The sequence below is a fragment of the Arachis ipaensis genome, chromosome B5 (assembly GCF_059453495.1).
Source record: "Arachis ipaensis isolate K30076 ecotype BB chromosome B5, ASM5945349v1, whole genome shotgun sequence".
Classification (NCBI taxonomy): domain Eukaryota; kingdom Viridiplantae; phylum Streptophyta; class Magnoliopsida; order Fabales; family Fabaceae; genus Arachis; species Arachis ipaensis.
In genome coordinates, this window is record NC_142440.1 from 98,708,051 (window position 1) to 98,735,737 (window position 27,687).

The following is a 27,687-nucleotide window of genomic DNA, read 5'->3' on the forward strand; positions in this document are numbered from 1 at the left end:
GCCACAGAATTTAGGAGAGATTATTTCCAAGCTGTTGTTCAAGTAAAGAGCTTTTTCAAGTTTTACAAGAACTCAAATAGAATAAGGGTCATACTTCCGTTCCACCCAGATTCATAAGATAAAGAACGAAAATAACACTTGAAATTGAAATCAATACATGAATTAAAATAGAAAAGTAATATTATTAATCCATAGAATAAACAGAGCTCCTAACCTTAACAGTGGAGGTTTAGTTGCTTATGGTTCATAGAAAAAAACTAGGGTTCTGTAAAACTGCAAAGTGTGGAATAGGGTAAGAGAGAAGAGAAGAGCCCGAAGGGCTGATTCTTTTCCTTTTTATATCTAATCCTAATTAATGTAAAAATATATTTTCTAAAACTAAATAATATCTTTTCCTATTTTTAAATAAAATAAAGTTCAATCAGAATTAAAGATGATCTTCGTGCAATAGCTTGATTGAGATGTGGAGACCGTTGCCTTCCCTAAGAGTGGCGCCTAACTTGAGAAACCTCAAGCTAGACTTGGAAGAGGCAGCATGGATTGGGAAAGTTGTGTATGCCTTGGTTCCTAACTTCACCCTCTTGGTGCCTAACTTGGGCATGGCAGCAAGGAATGAATGTTGTTGGTGGTGTTGGCACCTAACTTAGAAGGGAGTGGCGCCTAACTTCATGCTGGCCGAATCCCATTGTGTGTGCTTGTTGTGCCTGGCGCCTAACTTGAGAAACCTCAAGTTAGGTGCCACCTTGGAAGTAACCTTTGACGCCTTTTGCTTTGTCCTGGTGCCTAACTTGGTAAAAATCAAGTTAGGCGCCACCTATGCAGCCTTGGTTTGATGGATTAAGTTTGTCTTAGCGCCTAACTAGGGAAATCCCAAGTTAGGCGCCACCCTTGCCGAATTACTGGAGAAGAAGTATAGACTATTATACATCGTTGGAAAGCTCTGAAAATTAGCTTTCGAACGCTACTAAGATCATGACAATTGGACTTCTGTAGCTCGAGTTATTTATGTTAGAGTGCATGAAGGTCAAGGTTGACAGCATCATTTGCTTTCTTCTCTTTTTCTACATAAACTCCATCAAATCAATCCGACTGCTATTTGAAATAAATGGAATTGCACACGACTCAAAGTAGCATCCATAGTGGCTAAAACATAATTAATTATTGATTAAACTTAACAGTTTGAATGCAAATTCACTAGAAAAAGATAGGAAAGATGCTTACGCATCATCTATGACAATCCATTAGTGCTTCCATATACAAAATCCACTAGTTTTAAGCCGGTCAAACTTAATACTAGGAAGTATGCAATGATAGACTAATAGCATTAATCACTAGACCGTCATGTGCATAAAGCTGTAATTCTCGTTATTCGAACAAGACTACTACATTACAGACGCTCAGAGTATGCAATTAAAGCATAGCCAGTCCATTCCTTAGGCTCTACAGGAAAGTGATGCACGGAAACTTGTCTCTCAACAGATTTCCCTCGGTAAGTATACCGAATTGTCGTCAAGTAAAAACTCACAATAGAGTGAGGTCGAATCCCATAGGGATTGATTGGTCAAACATCTTTAATTGGAGGAATGTTCTAGTTGAGCTAAGCAGAATTTGATATGAGAATTACAGGAAATTAAATGGCGGAAAAGTAAATGGCAGAAAATGTAAATGCTGGAAATAAAGAGCTGAATATAAATGACGGAAAGTAAATTGCAGAATCTTAAATGGGGAATGGGGAATTTAGCATGAAAGTAAATGGCAGAAACTAAAGAGAATGGGTCAGATCAGAAATGGGAAATTCATTGGGCTTAGGAGATGTTGCATTCTCCGGATCAAGTTCATTCTCATCTCTTCCTCAATCAATGCATTCATTGATCTCCTTGGCAATCTTAAGTGATTGAAATCCAATTCCTTGGTAACTCAATCTCTCAAATCTAGATCAATAGCCAATTCCTTGGTCTAATTGCTCATGAGAAGAGATGAGGTGCGGTCACTGATTATAACACATGTATTTCCAAATCAAAGTATTGGGAGAATTATATGTCACCATATCCGCCCAAACCCCAATTTGGTCCAACATGAGAAAGCATTTCTAGCATGATCTCTTCATTCCTCTTCCAAGGTTCAGAAGAGATCCAAGTATGAATAGTTTCTTTTCCAAGGCAACTACCCAATTAGATGAAGATTGAAAGCTTTCAAGTAAAATCAAGAGAAAAGAAAGAAGAAGAATAATGAAAACTATTATTGATCTATCAAATTACAACAGAGCTCCCTAACCCAATGAAAGAGGTTTAGTTGTTCATGGCTCTGGGAATGGAAAGCAAAGATGGAGAGTGCATTCTGAAGTAAAACTAGAAGTTGCAGAGAAAGTAAAATTATACAGAGAGTAGTCCTCTCAATCCAAAAGCTCCTCTCTAGTTCAAAACTACCCCTATATATACTACTCTTCTGATCTTCCAGTTGGCTCTTCAAGTCTTGGATATGGGCCTTTGGATCTTGAGTTGAAGCAGTTTGGAATCTTCAGTGGGCTCAGCTTTACTTGCAGAGAAAGTGTGAAGTAGGCATGGACTTTGGCTAGGACGTTAGTGGCGTTAACGTTAAGTGAAAATATGGGTTCGAGTAATTTAGTGACAATCACCTTTGCACTAACGTTCCTAGCCCAAGATGAGTTACGTTAACTTCAACGTTAGTGGCACTAACGTGACCACTAACGTTGCCTCTTGATCCATCGCGAGCGTTATTGGCGTTTACCTTTGCCAATAACGTTGCCCTTGGCCCCTTCTTCCCTACGTTAGAGTTCACGTTAGTGTAGCTAATGTGACTCTCAACGTGGGTATGCCTCAACTTCGAGAGCGTTAGTGACACTTACCTTTGTCACTAACGCTCCAAACACCCTTCTTCCCACGTTAGAGTTTACGTTACTTTGGTTAACGTGACTTCTAACGTGGTAGTGATAGCCATCTCCAACGTTAGTGACAAAGGTGAGTGTCACTAACGTTGGCTCATCATTCCTTTCCTCCACGTTAGCTTCCACGTTAATGCAATTAACGTGGCAACTAACGTGGCTAATAGAGGCTTAGTCCAACGTTAGTGACAAAGTTGAGTGTCACTAATGTTGGCTCTTCATTGCTTCTCCCACGTTAGAGTTCACGTTAATGTAGTTAACGTGAATCTTAATGTGGCTTAGTGTGCCCCTCTCCCCAACGTTAGTGGCATTCACTTTTACTACTAACGTTGGAGCTTTACTTTTCTTCCACGTTAGCTTCCATGTTAACGTAGTTAACGTGGACACTAACGTGGGCTATGATTGCTCACGAAAGTGTTATTGGTGTTCCTTTTCTCGTTAACGTTGTAAGCTAGCCTTCTTTCCACGTTAATGGTCACGTTAGTTGGACTAACGTGGCTATTAACGTGGCATCTTCCTTGCTTCCTTTGTCCTGAAATCAAGCAAATAAAGTGCATCAAAGCTAGGTTCTAACCCATGAGATCATGCATCATTCAATTTATCCTTCAAGTCATGCATAATTCTCATGAAATCATATAAAATTCACAATGTTTGCTTGAATCAAGATGTAAATGATTATTTACCCAAAAATTTCTTATTTCCTAAGAAAGTGCATGAAACTATCCTAAAACCATAAAGAAAAGGTCAGTGAAACTGGCCAAAATACCCTGGCATCACAACACCAAACTTAAAGCTTGCTTGTCCCTAAGCAAGTACTGGAACAAGAGAATGATGAATGAAATGACAAGAGAAATGAATCATTATTGTGGAAGTCATATCCTTGGTTTTATGGGGTTTCATGCATAGCAACTTAGGTTCATTCCTTTATTGGCTTTCAGACCTTTATCATGCCCTGGAATACTCACTTGATTGCACCCTTTGAGACTTTTATTTATTGATCCCTTTGTCTTTCCACATTTTATTGCATCCTTAGGCTAAGTGTTCTATAAGGGGGTGACTCTTTAAGATAAGCTTTCAGCCAACACTCCTGAACCAGTTGGTTCAAGGTGCTAGGTGTTGAAACGCCCCTAAGGACTTACTCCCTCAAGTCTCTCTCCCCCATACATACACACCACAGGCACATAGTTTGTTATTTTCTTTCCTTGAGGCCTTGGTGTCCAGCACCTCTTTGGGTTACTAAATGTTCTGTAGCAAGGTTGCTCTTGATAGTGGATTTTTAGTTGATAATCCCGGGTTAGTTAACCCAAGTTACCAAGTGATGAAGCACTCCTAAGAACTTATTCATCCAAGCAGATTCTTGGTACAAGAGCACCACAGACATATCCCTCAAGATTCAAGCCCTTGGTGCCTAGCCTTATTTCTTATTACTTTTCTTTCTTTTTCAACTCTTATTGTTCTTTTCCTTTTTCTTATTAGGATCTTGTTATTTAGCTAGTCTCATGGAGTGTGTTTCAAGCATATGATTCAGGACAGATAGTTGCCTTCCTACCTTGTTGGTGAACTAACTTAGCTAAGTGATTACTAAACCACAAATTTAAGGACCTACTCCACAACTTGAACATCACTCTGGTCTTTCATACCATCTCTTTTTATTTGGTTTAAAAGGACAAACATACAATAAGCGAGATGCAGATGAAAATAGGTAACTTGAGCCAGCACACATATGACAAAAGCAAGGAAAATACTAAAGACAGAATTGAAAATCCTAAACTACCATGGAAGCATGTTCTATTTCATACATGATTTTCCTTATTTAAAACTTGAAAAAGATGGGACAATAAGGGAACTCCACCACCTTTTACTCATGGGGTTGCTCATGCTCTCCCTCTTGTTTGTCCTCTTTGTGTCCACTCGTGTTTCCTCGCATCCGTGCTAGCCTGGCTTTCAAGTGCCTTCCTTACTGATTCATGACTCTTTTCTACCCTCTCTTTTTGTGGTGGCCGAACCCTCCTTCAATTGTCCCATCAATTTTCCTACAAAATAAAAGAAATGTGATTAATAAAATTGTGGAGAGTGGCGGCAAAATTTAAAAAGTGGGGTAACTACTTTTTAAAGATTTTTGTTTCTAATTACTAAGTGCTATTCATGAGTGCAAACCAACTAACCAGCCAAATATCTATGTATGCAACATTGGTGACACCAAACTTAGTTTGGGGCTATGTGGTGTAAATGACTTGTTCAAGGCTCTAAGAGTGACATGATATGAGTTACATTTATGTTCTCTTAGTGTGCCTTGAACACCAAACTTGTTCTTCACTATATGTTGCATAAAAGGATTCATTCAAGTGCATGTCAAAGTTGATTTGAAATTCATGAACCTTGCTTTATTAACTACTTTAAAAGCATGTAAAATACGGGTTGCCTCCCATGAAGCGCTTCTTTAGCATCACTAGCTTGACATTCTGCCTTTGTTAGGGTGGTTGGTAATGCTTCAGATCTTCCCCTCTTGCAGTAAACCTATATCCATTGGCTTCATCAAGGATCTCCACATGTTTTAGGGAGAGAACTTTGTTGATGGTGAAAACCTTAGGAAACTGAGATGGGATGGTGGGGAGATGAGGTGGGATGTCTAGGAAGTAGGCTGAGATCACTTTATCCCCTGGATAGAAATCTTCTGTAGGGATCTTCTTGTTCCTCCATCTCCTTGGTGCCTTCTTCTTTGTTTCTTTTGCTGTTGCCCTGCTCTTTGTGGTCTCTTTTCCTAGGGAGACTTTGTTGCTGGTCTCATATGATTCTGGTGGTTTTAGCTCCACTTGAGTTTCCTTTAGCTGTGGTAACTGCTGACTGTCTTGTTCATTAACCAAAGGAATTCCCTGTGCTTCAATGCTTGTTTCTTCCACCAGTGCTTTGTCGTGCTCTTTCCTTGGTTCCTTGTTTTCCTGATCTCCCTCTTGTGAGGGTTTGAAGACATTGAATGCGAGTTGTTCATCATGTATCGTCAGTATTAACTCTCTTCGCTCCACATCTATGAGCGCTCTGGCTGTAGCTAGGAACGGTATTCCCAGTATGATTGGGTGGATGTGACTTTCTTCCATTTCCAATATGACAAATTTTGTAGGAAGGAAGTAGTTCCCAACCTTTACCAACACATTTTCAACCACTCCCACTGCTTGTTTTTGAGTTTTGTCAGCCAGCCTGATGACTACGTTTGTAGGTATTAGCTCATTGATCTGCAGCTTCTTCATGAGCGATAAAGGAATTAAGTTGATGCTTGCTCCCAGATCACAGAGTCCTTTGTCAAACATTGTTTCTCCTATGGCACAGGGGATGTGAAACCTCCCTGGGTCCTTCCTTTTTGTAGGCAACTCTGGTTGAATGAGAGCACTGCACTCCTTATTCATCACTATTGTTTGCCCTCCTTTGAGTGAGCTTTTCCTGGTCTGCAGCTCTTTCATATACTTAATGTGTGAGGGCATTTGTTGGAGGGCCTTGATGAATGGTATGTTTACATGGAGAGATGCAAACATATTAAGGAACTTTGAGTATATTCTTTTTTCTACACCACCCTTGAGTCTTTGGGGAAAAGGTGCATAGAGTTTCAGCAGCTCCTTCTGTGTAAGTGTGGTTTCTTAGTGATCCTCTTCTTGTGTCTCTACTGAGGTATCTCCAGGTTATTTTAAATGTTTGTTCAGCTCTTCCTCAGTACCCTTATCACTTATAGTGACCATCTTGCAATCTTCCCATCTGACCTTCTTTGCTTCACCTCTCGGGTTCTTCTCTGTGTCACTTGGGAAGCTATCAGTAGGTTTGGAAATCTTCTCAGAGAGGTATCCCACTTGAAACTCCAACCTCTTGATGGTGTCTCCCTGGTTTTTGATATTGGCTCCCACCTCGTCCTTGAACACCTTGTTATGTTGGATTTCCTTACATATGCCTTCAAGTAGAGTCTCAATCCTTGATAGTCTTTCTTTCGATGATGAAGAGTTGAGGTTGGAGGGATGAGAAGGGCCATTTTGGCTTTGGTATGGATGTTGAGATGTGTTGTTAGGTGAGTGCTGATATGATCTCTGTGTGGGATATTGGTGAGCTGCATTGTTGTTGGGGTTGTGGTGTCTCTGATCTTGGCCTTGGTCTTGTTGATTTCCCCACCCAAAGTTTGGGTGGTTCCTCTAGCCAGGATTATACATTTTGGAGTATGGGTCATGGTTCTGCCTAGGTGAATTTCCAATGTAGTTGGCTTACTCCTGACTATCCTCTGCTTCTTTATTCACTCCTTCTTGAGTTGCTGCTGAAGTGGTGATTGTTGCTACTTGATTCTTCTCCATTTTCTTGGTGAGGTCAGCCAATTGCTTGGTAATCATCTTGTTTTGAGCTAGCAGTGCATCCACATTGTTTAGCTCTATCACTCCTCTAGTGTTGCCTCTTTCAGAAGCATAGAAGTAGTCATTCTCAGGTACAGTCTCAATGACATCTATGGCTTCTTCAATGGTCTTCTTCTTATTCAGAGATCCCCCGGATGAGTGGTCTACTTCCTTCTTTGATTCATAAGAAAGACCTTCATAGAAAATGTGCAGCTGCACCCATTCATTGAACATATCTGGCGGGCATCTTCTTGTCAAGTCTTTGAATCTCTTCCATGCTTCATATAGAGTCTCACCATCTTGCTGTCTGAAAGTTTGAACCTCAGCTCTCAACCTGTTGATTCCTTGAGGAGGATAGAATCTCACCAAGAATTTGTTTACCACATCTTCCCAGGTTGTTAAGCTCTCTTTCGGGAAGGATTCTAGCCATTTAGATGCCTTGTCCTTGAGTGAGAAGGGGAATAGAAGTAGTCTGTAGGTGTCAGGATGAACACTATTAGACTTCACAGTGTCACATATCCTCAGGAAGGTGGTTAGATATTGATTAGGATCTTCTTGAACACTTTCTCCGACTGAACAATTATTCTGAACAAGGGTGATGAGCTGTGGCTTTAGTTCAAAGTTGTTGGCATGTATGGTTGGCTTTTGGATGCTACTTCCACAGTTTCCTGGGTTTGGATTGATGTAGAATCCTAGAACTCTTCTCTCTTGCCCAGCATGATGCGCTGGACCTTCTCTGCCATGGTTGTGAGCCTCTTCTTTATGATGGTTCTCCATATTCTCATCCATGTCTAGTTCAAAATACTCTTCCTCTTCCTCAGCACCAACTACTCTCTTCCCTCTTGCTTCCCTCCTTAATCTAAAGAAGGTCCTCTTAGGTTCAGAATCAAAGGAAGTTGAATCCCCGCTTCTTCTACCTATCATACAACCAACAAGGCAAAAGCAAGAAGGGTAGATGTAGACAGTATTTTCTGCAGAAATGCTGTTAGTGTGAGTGATACAAAATATCAAACAGCTAGTGGGTCAGTGGACCAAATAGTAAAAATAATGATATGCAGATAGCACCACAAATGGGTGAGAGGTAAAGGGAAGGAAATAACTAAAACTGAAAGTAAATTACTCAGATGGAATTAAATCAAACAAAAGAAAAGTGCTCAATCTAGTTATCCACCAATTTAATCATTGTTGATACAAAATCAATCCCCGGCAACGGCGCCATAAACTTGATGCACGGAAACTTGTCTCTCAACAGATTTTCCTCGGCAAGTATACCGAATTGTCGTTAAGTAAAAACTCACAATAGAGTGAGGTCGAATCCCACAGGGATTGATTGGTCAAGCATCTTTAATTGGAGGAATGTTCTAGTTGAGCTAAGCAGAATTTGATATGAGAATCGCAGGAAATTAAATGGCGGGAAAGTAAATGGCAAAAAATGTAAATGCTGGAAATAAAGAGCTGAATATAAATGACGGAAAGTAAATTGCAGAATCTTAAATGGGGAATGGGGAATTTAGCATGAAAGTAAATGGCAGAAACTAAAGAGAATGGGTAAGATCAGAAATGGGGAATTCATTGGGCTTAGGAGATGTTGCATTCTCCGGATCAAGTTCATTCTCAATTGATCTCCTTGGCAATCTTAAGTGATTGAATTCCAATTCCTTGGTAACTCAATCTCTCAAATCTTGATCAATAGCCAATTTCTTGGTCTAATTGCTCATGAGAGGAGATGAGGTGTGGTCACTGATTATACCACATGTATTTCCAAATCAAAGTATTGGGAGAATTATATGTCACCATATCCGCCCAAACCCTAATTTGGTCCAACATGAGAAAGTATTTCTAGCATGATCTCTTCATTCCTCTTCCAAGGTTCAGAAGAGATCCAAGTATGAATAGTTTCTTTTCCAAGACAACTATCCAATTAGATGGAGATTGAAAGCTTTCAAGTAAAATCAAGAGAAAAGAAAGAAGAAGAATAATGAAAACTATTATTGATCCAACAAATTACACAGAGCTCCCTAACCCAATGAAAGGGGTTTAGTTGTTCATGGCTCTGGGAATGGAAAGCAAAGATGGAGAGTACATTCTGAAGTAAAACTAGAAGTTGCAGAGAAAGTAAAATTATACAGAGAGTAGTCCTCTCAATCCAAAAGCTCCTCTCTAGTTCAAAACTACCCCTATATATACTATTCTTCTGATCTTCCAGTTGGCTCTTCAAGTCTTGGATATGGGCCTTTGGATCTTGAGTTGAAGCAGTTTGGAATCTTCAGTGGACTCAGCTTTACTTGCAGAGAAAGTGTGAAGTAGGCATGGACTTTGGCTAGGACGTTAGTGGCGTTAACATTAAGTGAAAATATGGGTTCGAGAACTTTAGTGACAATCACCTTTTGCACTAATGTTCCTAGCCCAAGATGAGTTACGTTAACTTCAACGTTAGTGGCACTAACGTGACCACCAACGTTGCCTCTTGATCCATCACGAGCGTTATTGGCGTTTACCTTTGCCAATAACATTGCCCTTGGCCCCTTCTTCCCTACGTTAGAGTTCGCGTTAGTGTAGCTAACGTGACTCTTAACATGGGTATGCCTCAACTTCGAGAGCGTTAGTGACACTTACCTTTGTCACTAACACTCCAAACACCTTTCTTCCCAAGTTAGAGTTTACGTTACTTAGGTTAACGTGACTTCTAACGTGGTAGTGATAGCCATCTCCAATGTTAGTGACAAAGGTGAGTGTCACTAACGTTGGCTCATCATTCCTTTCTTCCACGTTAGCTTCCACGTTAATGCAATTAACGTGGCAACTAACATGACTAATGGAGGCTTAGTCCAACGTTAGTGACAAAGGTGAGTGTCACTAACATTGGCTCTTCATTGCTTCTCCCACGTTAGAGTTCACGTTAATGTAGTTAACGTGACTCTTAACGTGGCAAAGTGTGCCCCTCTCCCCAACATTAGTGGCATTCACTTTTACTACTAACGTTGGAGCTTTACTTTTCTTCCACGTTAGCTTCTATGTTAACGTAGTTAACGTGGACACTAATGTGGGCTATGATGGCTCATGAAAGCATTATTGGTGTTCACTTTTCTCGTTAACGTTGTAAGCTAGCCTCCTTTCCACGTTAATGGTCACGTTAGTTGGACTAACGTGGCTATTAACGTGGCATCTTCCTTGCTTCCTTTGTCCTAAAATCAAGCAAATAAAGTGCATCAAAGCTAGGTTCTAACCCATGAGATTATGCATCATTCAATTTATCATTCAATTCATGCATAATTCTCATGAAATCATATAAAATTCACAATGTTTGCTTGAATCAAGATGTAAATGATTATTTACCCAAAACTTGCTTATTTTCTAAGAAAGTGCAAGAAACTACCCTAAAACCATAAAGAAAAGGTCAGTGAAACTGGCCAAAATGCCCTGGCATCAGAAAGACTGCTCTGATATCACAAATGTAATGCCCTCACTATCAGAATGTCACGCTTCCGGCTCCGTCACTCTGATAGATTGGATATTATGACGACTCTAAACATATTTAATACTAAAATAAGAGCCTGTTTAAAACTTAAAATACGCATAACCTTTCGAAAGATTTTTTCATTGAAAACATATATATACATACTTACAAAGAATATATATATATATATATATATATAAACTTTACATATCATAAATCCTATCCCTCTTACAAAATTGGTAAAGATAAAGGCGAGGGAAAAATAATAATAATTAAGATAATACAAAGATATCGAATAAACAGAAAATGAAACAAACTCTTTCAAACTTCGTTGCCGATATTCTAAAAAGGAAAAGCCTGTAGGGGAGTGAGAACATCATCCTCGCTGGTTCTTACTACAGGGTTATAGGAATTGCTATAATAAGATACATAAAATAAAACTAGTTTTAAAGTACAGTGATCATTGCTCGTCTTCTGTGCCATTTTGAAAACCAAAGAATTAACATCCAAAATCCGTTTCAAAAGAGAAATCAGCTAATTATCCAAAATTTAGAATACCTTTTCCTCTGTTATAAAAATCTTCAAACCTTTCCTAGACAGTATGAATGATCAACCTGTTGATGACTAGAATTTACTGTATCTCTACAATAATTCCTTCGGTAAGTATACTGGATTATCGTCAAGTAAAAACTCACTGAGAGTGAGGTCGATCCCACAGGGATTAATTGATTGAACAACTTTAGTTACTGGGTAATTTAGTCAAGCTAATCAAGAATAAGTATTGAGTGCAGAAAATTAAACAACTGAATCATAAATGACTTGAAGGTAAAGAAAGCAGTAAAGTGATGGAATGTAAGAGCATGAAGATAAATTGCTAGAATGTAAATGACTGAATTATAAAAGGGAATGGGTTGATTGATAGAAATTAAACAAAGCTATAAAGAATAGGGAAGATAAGAATGGGGAAGATTCATTGGGATTAGGAGATGTTGCTCTCTTTGGATCAAATTTAGATCATCTCATCTTCAATCATGTAACTCATTGACCTCTTGGCAATTGATGATAAGTCATCATATGCTAGCTTTGCAAGCATTTTTCACTTGTTTCATTAGGTTTTATGCACTTTCTTGTTTTTTAAGTAAGTAATTTGGAGTGGAGTTGCATGGTTTTATTGAATCAATCAACCATCCTTTAATTGACATTAAATCATGAGGTTTAAGCTAAAATTAATTGATTTTTAAATGAATTTTTAAACCTTGTGAATTTAGTGATACTTTGATTTGTTGTTTTGATTACTTGTAGGTGAAGAAAAAAGAAAACAAGAAAGCGTGGCTTAGGAAGCATAGCCAAACAAGGAAAGCGTGGCACATCATGGAGCAAGAGCCATAGAGCTCTTACCAAGAGCTCAAAGCTCTCCATAAGAGCTTTATTCAAGGCCAAGAAAGCAAAGGAGCAAGGGCCTAAAGCTCTTGCCAAGAGCTTAGAGCTCTCACAAGGAACGCTACTTCAAGGGGCCAACGCCAAGCAAGGGAAAGCTAGGCTCTCCCTGTGAACCGAGCGCTACTCAATAGCAAAGAAAGCAAGGCAAAACTTCAAAGCTCAGCTCTTGCCAAGAGCTTTATCGGGAACACTCCAAGAGTAATTCCAAGAAAAAGTTTGCAAATGGAGGCACCAAGGTTCGAACTCATGAGAAAGGGGAAGTAAGGGAGCACTACTCTCCAAGGAATTAAGCCAAACTTGGCTGAAATGCACCCCACAAGTTTCGAACCAAGGAGCTCCCACTCAAGGCATGCGCTAGCCTTGTTTTCCTTCACAAAAATTGGGCACCCAAATACCTCACCAAGGACTCGAAGTTGGAACCTCCCATCTAAGCATTGAAGCTCAGCTCTTGCCAAGAACCGAGCGCTAGCTAAGGAGTGTGGCACGGCCAGGGAAGCTTTGCGAGCAATTTGGCACGGCCAGGGAAGGCTTGGTGCGCAACACACAAGCAACACCAAAGCTCAGCTCTCCCCATGAACCGAGCTTGACCGTGGGAGCAACACATGGGCTGAAAATTCAATTAAAAATCCAATTTCACTCAATTCTTCACCAAATTAAAAAGCCCACTCCAAATTCAAAAATCCAAAAATAGGAAGTGTATAAATACAAGCTAGTTTGATTTAGAGAAGGACTTTTGGCCTTCATTTAGAATTTTTTCACTTTTACTTTCTTTTTTATTTTTACTTTGGATCTCTGAGTTCTATTCTGGGGAATTGGGAAGGAAAATTGATCTCTCTTCTTCCTTGTTCTTGCTTCTGCACTTTTTACTATCTGTTTTGCATCTTGGGTGGAGAATTGAAGAAATTCTATTTCAATCTCACCTTGAGATCTCTTTCTGTTTATTTGTCTGCATAATTCAAGGAATTGTGATTTGGGATTTGAATTCTCTTTACTACTTTCACCTTCTACTTCTTCTGTAATTGTTTTCTACTTCTTTTGCAATTGTTCTTTGTTGGATAAAGGATGGAATTGGGATCTAGACTTATTTTCTAGTCTCTTGACCCCTGAGATCTTTACTCTCTTAGTGAGAGTCAGCAATTTAAGTTTGGTTCATTTGCTGTTTGCTTCTTCAAGCAATTTTACTCTTCTCTATTTAGATCTGATGCAATTTAATTCATCATTTACATCTGTGATTTACTTTCTCTTGCTTAATTTCTGAAATCCCAGCTCCCAAATCCTTTTATGATTCAAGTCATTTATATTTCTTGCACTTTAAGCTTTAGCTATTTACATTTCTTGCAATCTAAGTTTCTGTCATTTATATCACTTGCAATTTAAGATTCAGCTTCTTTATTTTCTTTGCTCTTTAATTTACTGTCAATCATCCCCCTTCCCTTATATTTCATGCAATTTAGCTTCTGTTGGATACAAATCACTCAAATAAACTCTTGTTCGCTTGACTAAATCAACCATCTGACTAAAATTGCTCAATCCTTCAATCCCTGTGGGATCAACCTCACTCATGTGAGTTATTATTACTTGATGCGATCCGGTACACTTGCCGGTGAGTTTTAGGTGTTGAAATTTCATTTCCAACCCATCAAGTTTTTGGCGCCATTGCCGGGGATTGAATTAGATTGACAATGATTAAGTAAGGTGGTGGTCTAGATCAAGCACTTTTTCTTTTTTGTTTCTTTAATTTTTGACTAAGACACTAACTGTTTGAATTTTTGTTTAAGCTAACCAAAACCTCACTTTAGAAATAGAGTGAAGTTTTCCTGGTTTTTCTGGTTTTGTGTGATTTTTATGTTTTGTTTGTATGTCAGGGACAATGGGAGCTATACACACCTTTTGTGAACAAGACGAAAGAACCCTCAGGAGATTAAGAAGAGAAGAAAGAGGGAAAAGTGTTGTTGGAGAGGAAGAATCAGAGGAAAAGTTCCAGGAAATGGAGGAACACTCAACAAACCCAACAAATCCACTAGCAGGAGCAGCCCACAACAACAATAATCCACTACAGAGAAGAGTTTTGGCTTCCTATACAATTGCAAATCCTAGACATTATGGGAGTAGCATTCTTACCCCAAATGTCAATGCAAACAACTTTGAACTGAAGCCACAACTCATCACCTTGGTTCAAAACAACTGCTCCTACGGAGGAGGACCACTTGAAGATCCAAACCAACACTTATCCTCTTTTCTAAGGATTTGTGATACTATCAAAACCAATGGTGTGAATCCTGACATCTACAAGCTGCTGTTATTTCCATTTTCCCTCAGAGACAAAGCTACTCAATGGTTGGAGTCATTTCCAAGAGATAGCATCAACAATTGGGAGGATATAGTGAGCAAGTTCCTTGCCAAATTTTACCCGCCTCAGAGGATTATTAGATTGAAGACCGAAGTACAAACATTCACACAGATGGATGCTGAACCTCTCTATGAGGCATGGGAGAGATACAAGGCTCTAATTAGGAAGTGTCCTCCTGAAATGTTTAATTAATGGGACATATTGCAGAATTTTTATAAAGACTTGACATTAAAAGCTCAGGAGGCACTAGATCACTCAGCAGGGGGCTCCTTACAATTGATGAAAACTGCAGAGAAGGCCCAAAATCTCATTGATATGGTGGCTAATAACCAATATTTCTTTGCTCACCAAAGGCAACGCCAACCATCACAAAGGAAAGGAGTGATGGAGTTGGAAGGAGTGGACTCAATCTTAGCTCAAAATAAAATGATGCAGTAACAAATTTAGCAACAATTTGAGCAAATAGCCAAAAGAATTGATAGCCTCCAAGTTGCAACAGTAAACACAAGCCAACCATCACTCACATGAGAGACAAATGAAGAGAATCAGGAGGATCAACAGTAGGAACAAGTCCAATATGTGCACAACCAAGGTTCTGGATCAAGTGAAGTCTATGGTGACACCTACAATCCATCATGGAAGAACCACCCTAATCTCATATGGGGAGACAATCACACTCAGAATCAGCAGCCATGGCAAAGAAATTCAAACCAAAATGGTTGGAAAAATACAAACCACAACAACCAGCAGAATAATAACCAAAATCCATATAGAAAACCCCAAAACACTTACCCCAACTCCAACCATTATCCACCCAATAACCAAACCACCAACCTAAACAACCATCATTCACCCTCACCAGCTCACAACCAACCACAAATTCCACAAGACTCTCAGAGAATCTCCCAGTTGGAGATGATGATGGAGAAAATGATGAAGCAGCAAGAACTTATAACCAAGAACAATGAAGCTACCATAAGAAACATAGAGAGGCAAATCGGACAGCTTTCTAAGCAAGTTGTAACTGAAAGACCATCAAGCTCACTCTCAAGTGATACAATTCTAAATCCGAAGGAAGAGTGTAAAGCTATACAGCTAAGGAGTGGAAAGATCTTGGTGAAAGATGAAGGAGCAACTAAGAAGCCAAAGCAAAATGACAAGAAGCAAGCTGAAAAAGAGGAAGCCAGCAACAAAGAAGTGACAGCAAGCAAGCAAACTTCAGAGAAGCTCAAAGAAAAGGAAGACCAGCCATAAATCTAAAGAATATGGAAGGAAGCAATGGAAGAACCAACCAAGGAACAAAGGCAGGGAGTGAACTTCATACTTCCATTGCCATATCTGATAAACCACTATTTTATGGTTTATATTGTGTTTAATTGTGTGGTTTTATCATGATCATTACCCACTTATTCATTAAATTAGCATGAAATTATAATTCCTTCCTAAATTTATAACATGTTTGGAAACCGCTTCCTAGAGACTTTAATTATGTATTTTTAATTCTCCTTTATTCCATTCGATGCCGTGATCTGTGTGTTGAATGTTTCAGACTTTATAGGGCATGAATGAGTTAGAGATTGGAAAGGAAGCTAGCAAAAATGGAAGGAACACAAGAATTGGAGAGACAACAATAATAGAGGAGGCCGAGATAATTAGGGAAATCAGAGGTGGAATAATAACAACAACAGGCAGCAGAATCAACCTTACAGAGCACCTCACCTGAGGCAAAACCAAGGACCATAGAACAATCAACAGCAGACCTCTCAATTCACTCACTCTTCTTCATCTCCTAATGAAGAGTTACTACAATCTTTTGAGCGAAGACAGCAGACCATGGAAAATAACATCATGAATAGTATTAATGCCAGTCTGAATGGTCTCACCTCTACTTTGCAAGCTTTTATGTCACAGATTGGATCAACACAAAATTCTAGTAACCAACCTTCAAGTTCCACTGGAATCCCCTCTCAACCATTACCCAATCCAAGGGGAGGCATTAATGCCATCACCCTAAGGTCTGGAACCACACTGCAGGAGAGGAATCAGGAGGAACCAAGCCCACCAGAACACACCTCAGCTGAAGAGGTAGTAGAAATAGAAGATGTTGAAGAGGAAGAGGACATACAGGACATAGCTGAAGAAGAAATAGCTTAACCACAGGAGGAAGCACCAAAAGGCGCAGACACCACAGAAAATACTACTCCTATTCCATTTCCACAACTTGCAAGGAAGCCCAGGAAGCAGCTAGAACCTGACCCCAAAATGGTAGAAATATTCAAAAAGGTTGAGGTAACTGTTCCTCTTTTTGATGTTATTCAGCAGGTACCTAAATATGCAAAGTTTTTAAAAGACTTATGTATCCATAAAGACAAAATTAATGAATTAGAAACTATTCCTTTAGGTAGTTCTGTATCTGCTTTAATGGGAGGATTACCTGAAAAATGTAGTGATCCAGGTCCTTGTATAGTTAGCTGTACTATTGGTGGTGTAGTAATTTATGATTGCATGTGTGATTTAGGAGCATGTGTCAGTATAATGCCTTTGTCTATATATGATATTTTGAGGCTCCCTCCCTTAAAAAGGTCGGCAGCTAGTTTTGTGTTAGCAGATAAAAGCATTATTACAGTGGCTGGAGTTGCTGAAGATGTTTTGGTGAACATTAAAGGGCTTACATTTCTCACTGATTTTTATATCTTGGAGATGCCCCATAATGATTCAGATAAGCCATCATCAATCCTACTTGGAAGACCATTCCTGAAGACATCAAAATTCAAATTGGATACTTTTTCAGGAACATACTCCTTTGAAATAGATGGCCGCATAGTAATCTTCAATCTGAATGGAGTCATTGACAATCCCCCAGAAGATCGTTCTATCTTTCAGTGTGATGTCATAAATGAAAGTGTAGCTGAAGTTCACAAGGAAGAGTTAGAAGAGAGGCAGACTGGACAAGGTCCAAGTGTGGGGACCCTCTTAACTGACAATGAGGGCACTTCGTCATTTTCACAAGCTCCAGATAATCTAGAGCCTGCCCATGATCAAAAGTTAGAATTGAAACCCCTCCCTCCACATCTCAAATATGCTTATCTTGAAGATGAGCAGAGGTTTCCAGTTATCATTGCAAGGGAACTTACTTCTCAACAAGAAGAGCAGTTACTTGATGTGCTGAGAAAGCATAAGAAGGCAATTGGGTGGAGCTTGGCAGACATAGTAGGCATCAACCCTCAAGTATGTGAGCACAGGATATTTTTAGAAGAGGGAGCAAGACCTATCCGTCAACCCCAAAGAAGATTGAATCCCACCATCTTGGAAGTTGTCAAAAAGGAAGTGACCAGACTATTGGAAGCCGGTATCATATATCCCATTTTAGACAGTGAATGGGTAAGCCCAGTACAAGTGGTGCCCAAGAAGTCTGGAGTCAGTACAGTGAAGAATGAGCATGGAGAGCTCATAGCAACTAGAGTTCAGAATGCTTGGAGAGTCTGCATTGATTACAGGCGTCTCAACCAAGCTACCCGTAAGGATCACTACCCACTTCCATTCATTGATCAAATGCTGGATCGCCTGTCAGGTAAATCACATTATTACTTTTTAGATGGTTACACAGGTTATTTCCAGATTCATATAGCTCCTGAGGATCAAGAAAATACTACTTTTACATGTCCTTTTGGGACTTATGCTTACAAGAGAATGCCCTTTGGCTTGTGCAATGCACCAGCTACCTTCCAAAGGTGCATGATGAGTCTTTTCTCTGATCTTATTGAGGACTGTATGGAAGTTTTTATGGATAATTTTAGCGTTTATGGTGATTCTTTTAACCTTTGCTTAGATGGATTATCTAGAGTATTAGATAGATGTGTTAATACAAACCTTGTATTAAATTTCGAAAAATGGCACTTCGTGGTAAAACAAGGGATTGTATTAGGACATGTGGTATCTAATAATGGCATTTTTGTAGACCCAGCAAAGGTGAATGTTATTTCTAGTTTACCTTACCCCTCTTCTGTGAAGGAAGTCCGTTCGTTCCTTGGCCATGCAGGTTTTTACAGGAGATTTATTGAGGACTTTAGTAAGGTCGCACTTCCCTTATCCAGATTACTGCAGAAGGATATTGGGTTCGAGTTCAGTGAGGATTGCAAACAAGCGTTTGATAAGCTGAAGACTACTCTGACTCAAGCTCCAATTGTGAGAGGACTAGACTGGAGCCAGCCGTTTGAAATCATGTGCGATGCTTCCAACCATGTAGTAGGAGCAGCGCTGGCTCAGCGTGAAGGTAAGGATCCTTTCGTTAATGCCTATGCGTTTAAGACTTTAGACACTGCCCAGTCCAATTATACTACTACTGAGAAAGAGCTTCTTGCTATTGTTATTGCTCTGGATAAATTCCGAGCTTATTTACTTGGCACTAGAGTAGTAGTGTATTCAGACCATACAGCTTTAAAGTATCTATTAGCTAAAAAGGAGTCCAAACCAAGACTTATACGTTGGATACTGTTGTGACAAGAATTTGATTTAGAAATAAAGGATAGGAGTGGTAATCAGAATTTAGTGGCAGACCACTTGAGTCTCCTTGAGCATATTAAGGATGATTCTATTCCTATAGATGATAATTTTCCTTTTGATAACCTGCAAGCAGTATCTGAGGTAGTCCCTTGGTATGCACTTGTTGCTAATTATTTAGTTAGCCGCACATTTCCTCCAAATTTTTCTAAGCATCAAAGAGTCAAGCTGAAAAGCGAGTCTAAATATTATATATGGGATGACCCATATTTATGGAGATGTGGCGCTGATCAAGTAATTAGACGTTGTGTGCCTCAATCAGAATTCCAGTCCATTTTAGAGGCCTGTCACTCATCTGAGAGTGGAGGACATTTTGGCCCTCAAAGAACAGCTAGAAAGATCTTAGACTGTGGATTCTGGTGGCCTACTCTTTTTAGAGACGCTGCTGAGTTTTGTAAATCTTGTCTCCCATGCCAGAAATTTGGTAATATATCCAGGAGGGATGAGATGCCTCAACAAATTATGCTTTTCTGTGAAATTTTTTATGTTTGGGGCATTGACTTCATTGGTCCATTTCCAAATTAAAGGTCGAAGCGACAGAAGGTTGAGATTTGGGACATGGAACATAGGCACTCTAACAGGAAAGTCCATGGAGGTGGTGGATACCATGACAAGGAGGAAGATTAACATTATGTGCCTACAAGAAACGAAATAGGTTGGTGCAAAGGCTAGGGAGTTGGATACTTCTGGTTTCAAACTTTGGTATACAGGAAAGGTGAAGAATAGGAATGGGGTTGGAATAATTGTGGATAAGCAGTGGAAGAAGGACGTAGTGGATGTCAAGAGGGTGGGAGATCGGATCATCTCTATCAAACTTGTGGTGGAGGGAGGTGCTTTCCATGTGATTAGCGCCTATGCACCGCAAGTGGGTTCGGACGAACAACACAAGATAAGGTTTTGGGAGGATCTAGAGAGTTTGGTTCAAGGCATACCTTTGGGAGATAAGATTTTCTTAGGAGGAGATTTAAATGGCCATGTTGGGAGAGAAGTGACTGGATATGGGAGTATTCACGGAGGCCATGGTTTCGGGGTGATCAATGCCGAGGGTAAAACTATTTTGGACTTTTCCTCAACCTTTGATCTTCTCATCGCAAATACATGTTTTAAAAAGAGAGATGAACATCTTATAACCTATAAGAGTGGCATGACAAGCTCTCAAATCGACTTCTTCTTGTTGTGGAGAGTCGACCGGAAATTTTGCATTAACTGTAAAATTATCCCGGGAGAGAGTTTGACAACACAACATAGGGTGCTCGTCATGGATTTTCGCGTTGAGCAAAAGTTGAGGAAAAGACATCATACGAAGAACCCAAGGACGAGGTGGTGGCGGATGAAAGGTGAGGAACAAAGAAGCTTCCTAAGACGGGTAGGAGAAGAGGCAAAGTGGGATGGAAATGGAAGCGCGGAAGAGATGTGGAGGGAGATGGCAGAAGTTATTAGAAGAACAGCAAAAGAAAGTTTTGGTGAATCTAAAGGAATAGGACCAAGAGACAAGGAGTCCTGGTGGTGGAATGCGAGTATACAAGAAAAGATAAAGATAAAAAGGGGATGCTTCAAAGAGTGGTCTTTATGCCGCAATGCAGATAACTGGGAAAAATATAAGGCGGCTAAGAAAGAGACAAAAGTGGCTGTAAGTGAAGCAAGAACAAGAGCATATGAGGGTCTCTACCAGTCTTTGGGCACGAAAGAAGGAGAAAAAGGTATATATAGAATCGCAAAGAGCCGGGAAAGAAGAACGAGAGATTTGGATCAGGTTAAGTGCATAAAGGATAAGGATGGAGAGGTGTTGGCTCAAGAGGAGAAGATTAATGAAAGGTGGAAGAGCTACTTCTACGAGTTATTTAATGAGGGACAGAAGACTCTTCCGAGCCTTGGTTGTTTATGCACAAGGGAAGAAGATCAAAACTTTGACTACTATCGAAAGATTCGAGACTTCGAGGTAAAAGAGGCTCTAAAGCAGATGAAAAATGGCAGGGCAGTAGGACCTGATAATATCCCGATTGAGGTTTGGAAGGGTCTTGGAGAAAAAGGCATCAACTGGTTAACCATACTTTTTAATGAGATTTTAAGGTCTAAGAAGATGCCTGATGAGTGGAGAAAGAGCACCTTGGTACCTATCTAGAAGAATAAGGGGTATATACAAAGCTGCGGAAACTATAGAGGGATTAAGCTTATGAGTAATACTATGAAGTTGTGGGAAAGGGTGATAGAACGGAGGTTGAGAAAAGAGACACAAGTAACAGAGAACCAATTTGGATTTATGCCAGGCAGATCTACTACTGAAGCGATATACCTATTAAGAAGGATAATGGAGAGGTATCGTAGTAATAAAAGGGATCTACATATGGTGTTTATTGATTTGGAAAAAGCGTACGATAGAGTATCAAGGGATGTCTTATGGAAGGTTTTAGAAAAGAGGAGAGTAAGGATCGCATATATTCGGGCAATTAAAGATATGTATGATGGGGCCACAACTAGTGTGAAGACTCAGGGTGGTGTGACAGAGGAATTTCCTATTGGTATAGGATTACACCAGGGATCATCCTTAAGTCCATACCTTTTCACATTAGTCTTGGAAGTACTCACAGAGCACATCCAAGAGCCTGTGCCATGGTGCATGCTTTTTGCCGATGATATCGTCCTTATGGGAGAGTCAAGGGAAGACCTAAATAAGAAGTTGGAGTTATGGAGAGAAGCTTTAGAAGTGTATGGTCTGCGCATAAGCCGTAGCAAGACAGAATATATGGAATGTAAGTTCAGTCTGAGAAGGGAAAACCCCAATATAGAGGTGAAGATTGGAGAAAACACTCTATGAAAAGTTAAAAGTTTTAAGTATCTTGGGTGCATCATACAGGACAATGGAGAGATTGAACAGGATGTAAATCATAGGATCCAAGCAGGTTGGTCAAAATGGCGGAGTGCATCTGGTTTTATATGCGACAAAAAAGTGCCTTTAAAACTTAAAGGTAAATTCTATCGCACTGCTATAAGACCGGCTATGCTGTATGGTACGGAGTGTTGGGCAGCTAAAGGGGAGCACGAACATAAGCTGAGTGTGGCAGAGATGAAAATGTTGAGATGGATGAGTGGTCATACGCGATTGGATAAAATAAGGAATGAAGATATAAGGGAGAAAGTTGGAGTTGCACCAATTGTGGAAAAGATGGTTGAATCGCGTCTCAGGTGGTTTGGACATGTGAGAAGAAGACCGATAGAACATCCAGTTAGGAGGGTGGATGAGATGGAAGATGAACAAAGGGCGAAAGGCAGAGGAAGACCTAAGAAGACCTTCCATGAGGTGGTCAAACGAGACCTACATGTAAACGGTCTCTTTGTAGACATGATACATGACAGAGCACAATGGCGTCGTTTGATTCATGTAGCCGACCCCACTTAGTGGGACAAGGCTTTGTTGTTGTTGTTGTTGTTGTTGTTAGCTGTGGATTATGTTTCCAAATGGGTGGAAGCAATTCCTACCCGCACTGATGATGCTAACACTGTTGTTTCCTTTGTGAGAAACCATATTATATGTCGCTTCGGATCACCACGAGCAATCGTGAGCGATCAAGGCACCCATTTTTGTAATAGGAGACTAACAGGATTAATGAAGAAGCATGGGATAATTCATAAAGTTGCAACAGCTTACCATCCCCAAACTAATGGGCAAGCCGAGGTGTCAAACAGAGAAATTAAGCGTATCTTGCAAAAGATAGTAAAGCCTCATAGAAAAGACTGGAGCACCAGGCTACAAGATGCACTCTGGGCATACAGAACAGCATACAAGACACCCATTGGGATGAGTCCTTTCCGCTTGGTTTATGGAAAAGCTTGTCATCTCCCAGTTGAAGTAGAACACAGAGCCTTTTGGGCAGTTAAGGAGTGCAACATGGGAATTGAGAAAGCCGGAGCTGAAAGGAAGTTGCAACTGCAGGAACTGGAGAGCCTTCGCCTAGAAGCTTATGAAAACTCCAGAATATACAAGGAAAAGATGAAGGCTGTACATGATCAAAACATCAAGAAGAAGGAGTTCCATCCTGGGGATTTAGTGCTCCTTTACAAATCTTGACTAAGGCTCATGCCAGGCAAGTTGAGATCAAGATGGGAAGGTCCATACAGAGTAGAGAAGGCCGAACCGTACGGAGTTTATCACCTAAGCCATCCCTAAAGCTTTGAACTCATTAAGGTTAATGGACAACGCCTGAAGCTATACCATGGCGAGAAGGTACAGAGAAATAAGGAGCTTGAGATCTTCCTTTTGGAAGATCCCCACATAGAAGAAGATTGAGCTAGTGGAGCCTCCAACTTACGGACGTTAAAGCAAAGTGCTAGATAGGAGACAACTGGTGCACGAATTGTGAATCACACTTTTCACACTCGTACCACTAACCAGCAAGTGCACTGGGTCGTCCAAGTAATACCTTACGTGAGTAAGGGTCGAATCCCACGGAGATTGTTGGTTTGAAGCAATCTATGGTTATCTTGCAATTCTTAGTCAGGAAGTTAATTAGATTTATCAGTTGAATTGTGAATAAATAAGAGAGCATGGATTAAAGGTTACTGGTTATCCTCTGTCCTCTGATTCATGCACGCACGTCCTCCTATGGCAAGCTGTGTGTAGGTGGATCACCGTTGTCAATGGCTACCATCCATCCTTCCAGTGAAAAGGGTCCAAGTGCGCTGTCACCGCACGACTAATCATCTGCAGGTTCTCAGTCGTACCGGAATAGGATTTACTATCCTTTTGCGTCTGTCACTACGCCCAGCACTCGCGAGTTTGAAGTTCGTCAGAGCCATCCAATCCCAGAATTCTACTCGGAATACCACAGACAAGGTTTAGACTTTCCAGATTCTCATGAATGCCGCCATCAATCTAGCTTATACCACGGAGATTCTAATTAAGGAATCTAAGAGATATTCATTCAATATGATGTAGAACGGAGGTGATTGTCAGACACACGTTCATGGATTGAGGAAGGTGATGAGTGTCACTGATCATCACCTTCTCCATAGTTAGGCGCGAATGGATATCTTAGGTAGGAACACGCATGTTTGAATGAAAAACAGAAGTACTTGCATTAATTCATCGAGACACGGCAGAGCTCCTCACCCCCAACAATGGAGTTTAGAGACTCATGCCGTCAAAGAGTACAAAGTTTAGGTCTAAAAATGTCATGAGATACAAAATAAATCTCTAAAAGTTGTTTAAATACTAAACTAGTAACCTAGGTTTACAGAAAATGAGTAAACTATAACAGATAGTGCAGAAATCCACTTCTGGGGCCCACTTGGTGTGTGCTGGGGCTGAGACTAAAGCTTTCACGTGCCTGGGGCTGTTTTGGGCGTTCAACGCCAGCTTTGAATCCTTTTCTAGCGTTGAACTCAAACTTGCAACGTGTTTCTGGCGCTGGACGCAAGAATTAGGCAGAGAGCTGGCGTTGAACGCCAGTTTACGTCGTCTATCCTTGAGCAACGTATGGACTATTATATATTACTGGAAGGCCCTGGATGTCTACTTTCCAACGCAATTTGAAGCACGCCATTTGGAGTCTTGTAGCTCCAGAAAATCTATTTTGAGTGCAGGGAGGTCAGAATCCAACAGCATCAGCAGTCCTTTTTCAGCCTGAATCAGATTTTTGCTCAGCTCCCCCAATTTCAGCCAGAAAATACCTGAAATTACAGAAAAACACGCAAACTCATAGTAAAGTCCAGAAATATGAATTTTGTCTAGAAACTAATGAAAATAAACTATAAACCAACTAAAACATACTAAAATCTATATGAAATTAACCCCAAAAAGCGTATAAAATATCCGCTCATCAACAACCCACCATGGTATGATCGTTCTTTTCTTTATTTTTAGTTTTTCCTATTCAATAACTCTTCTCTTTCGTAGTACTTTCGTGCATCTACATTTACATGTTTAAAAAAAAAAATTTTGCTACGCAACGCGATCGCATCAGCGACGCGTCCGCGTCACAGGGAGAGTAAAGAAAAATAAAAATGAACAGAAAGTTACGCTGGAGTGTGGCTGGAGGCGTGCCAATGGCACAAATCAACCCACGCGACCGCGTCGCTGACGCATTCGCGTCGCTGATGCGTTCGCGTCGCTGACGCATTCGCGTCGCTTGGGAATCATGGCCTCCCACGCGACCGCGTGCCCCACGCGGCCGTGTGCCCTGCGTTTTCAACGTAAAAGGGTGCACAATGAAATATTGTGCAAGAGTGAAACTGGATTGGTGCTGGAAACACAATCCTTATCACACGACCGGGTCGCCGACGTGGCCGCGTCATCCATTTCCTGGCGCACACTCACGCGATCGCGTGACCCACGCGATCGCGCCACCCCAATTTTGGCAACTAAATTAATTTGAACAGAGAGTTGTGCTGGTGCGAGGCTGCACTCGCGCCAGAAGCACAACATGATTCTATTTTCTTCTTCCTTCTTCCAATCTCACCTATTACTCTCTCTCTCTCTCTCACCTCCATTACCAAGGTTCTATTTTCTTCTTCCTTCTTCTCTTTTCTATCATTTTATATATTATTTTTCTTTTCATTATTCATATTTTCCTTCTTTTTCTTTTCCCTTTTACATGGTGTTAGAAATTTTTTGAGTCATTATCCTTCATTATAAGCTTGTGGATTGTTGCAAATTGTTTGACAATTATTTTTATTCTATTTAAGGGATTGCTTGCATGTTCACCTTCGTATTTTCTATACCTTATTCAACATGCATGCTATGTGTTTGTGAAAAAGCTCAAATGGCATTATGCACTTCTCTATGTTGTTATACTATTCAATGCTTGCTTTTTACAACTTTCCTTTACTATTGTATTAATTGAATTTAATTTTCAATACAAACATGATGGTTTGTTACAAAGTCTTGCTTGGTCTATGCTACTCATGCCCTTTGCCGGCATGCCAATAAACACCTTGCAGTCACTTGTCTTTCTATGCACTAGCTATTTTCCATTGTTGGCTTTTCACATGTACTCGAGAGCATGTGTTAATGTCATCTACATCCTAATGTGCACCCATCACCACTCTTCCGTTCTCTTCCTTGCTATATATCTATTTGAATTTAATTTACTTTCTCCTCTCTTTTCAGGATGGCCACCAAGAAAGGAAAGGAGAAAGCGACTCCTAAACCCCCAGCAAGAAGAGGCACTAAAAGAGCATTAGTGGCAGAGCCTCTTCAACCGCAGTCAAGCCCTCAACAAAAAGAGTTAAGAGGATAATAAAGGTTGATGAAAAGGAGAAAGCCTTTCCAACAAAAGACACTGTGCGATTTCCCAATCGCTACTGTGAGCAGATGTTCCCTATCCTGGCAGAAAGGAACTATAACAATGAATACCTTCTTATCCTCCCGTCCAATATTTCTACCTTTGTTGAGCCACAAATTGAATGAAGACAATGGGGTTTCCTATGGAGACAGCCAAGGCAGGTCAATCTTTCTTGGGTAGTTGAGTTCTACTCTAACTTCTACATGCCAACCCTGCAGTCTGTTTATGTCCGGCAGAAGCAAGTCCCCATCACAGAAGAGGCCATTCAGCAAGCTCTGAGTCTTCCCCCTATTCCAGAAGGAATAGATGCCTTCCAAGAAGCTGCACTTAAGCGCCAGAGGTACCAATTTGACTGGGACTCCGTTCTCAGAGTTATCGCATTACCTGGCAGCCGTTGGATCTACGGATACCACCATACCCGCCCTAAAAGAATCTTGGCTTCAGCACTTACCTTGGAGGCTCGCGTATGGGCACAGATCATGTCCCATTACATCTTTCTGAGCACTCATGAGTCCTCCTTTACTGCGGACATGACTGTTCTACTATGGTGCATCCTTACAGACCAACCTCTGCATCTCTCAAGACATATCCGGAATGCTATGGGACACATACAAATTGTGGGCAACTTACCTTTCCCCGCCTTGGTCTCAGATCTTGTCTCAGCAGCCGAAGTCTCCTACAGAGCTGGGGACACTAAAGCCGTGCTTCCATGGGATGATCAGTATGTCCCTAACGGGAAATACCTCAGACTCCCAGCAGCCACTACAAGTCTTCCTACTGCTCCAGTTGAAGATAATCCTTCTTCAACACCACAAGCACCTGCAACTGATGAATTGCTCCAGCAGATAATCGAAAGGTTGGATCGGCAAGAACAGAAAGCAAAGATGAGAGAGCGCCGTAACGAGCGCCGATTCAAACACCTCAAGGAGCTACTCAAGGGACACTTCAGGGACTCAGATACCCCGGACTCCACTTTTTTTACTAGCACAGGGAGTCATGACGGTCCCGATTGTGGAGATACTGCTACCAGTCCACCCCTGTTCCTGACAGACAGCACCGAGGACGGTGCAAAGCCTTAAGTGTGGGGAGGTCGGTTAGTACCTGACTTCCGGAGGTAATTTCTTTTCCCTAGCACCAATAATTAGGATATTTTAGTTAGATTTTCTTTCTTTTATAAAATAGAATAAATTGCATAGGTTAGGATAGTTGCATGCATGTTCTACTTGATTGAAAAGACAATAAGTTTCTTTTAAGACTCTATCTTTGGAACAAAATTTCACTAATTTTTCAAAATTTTTATGATAAATTTGCTTGAGTTGTATTTGGAACATGATATT

General features: G+C 40.5%; 1 non-coding gene across 1 annotated transcript; it reads left to right on the plus strand.

Annotated features, from left to right (window-relative positions):
- Positions 1-7,492: 7,492 nt before the first annotated feature.
- On the plus strand, positions 7,493-7,599 carry LOC148565115 (small nucleolar RNA R71). Its single transcript, XR_015885381.1, has one exon. It is a non-coding gene; the product is annotated as a small nucleolar RNA R71 (small nucleolar RNA).
- Positions 7,600-27,687: the final 20,088 nt, after the last annotated feature.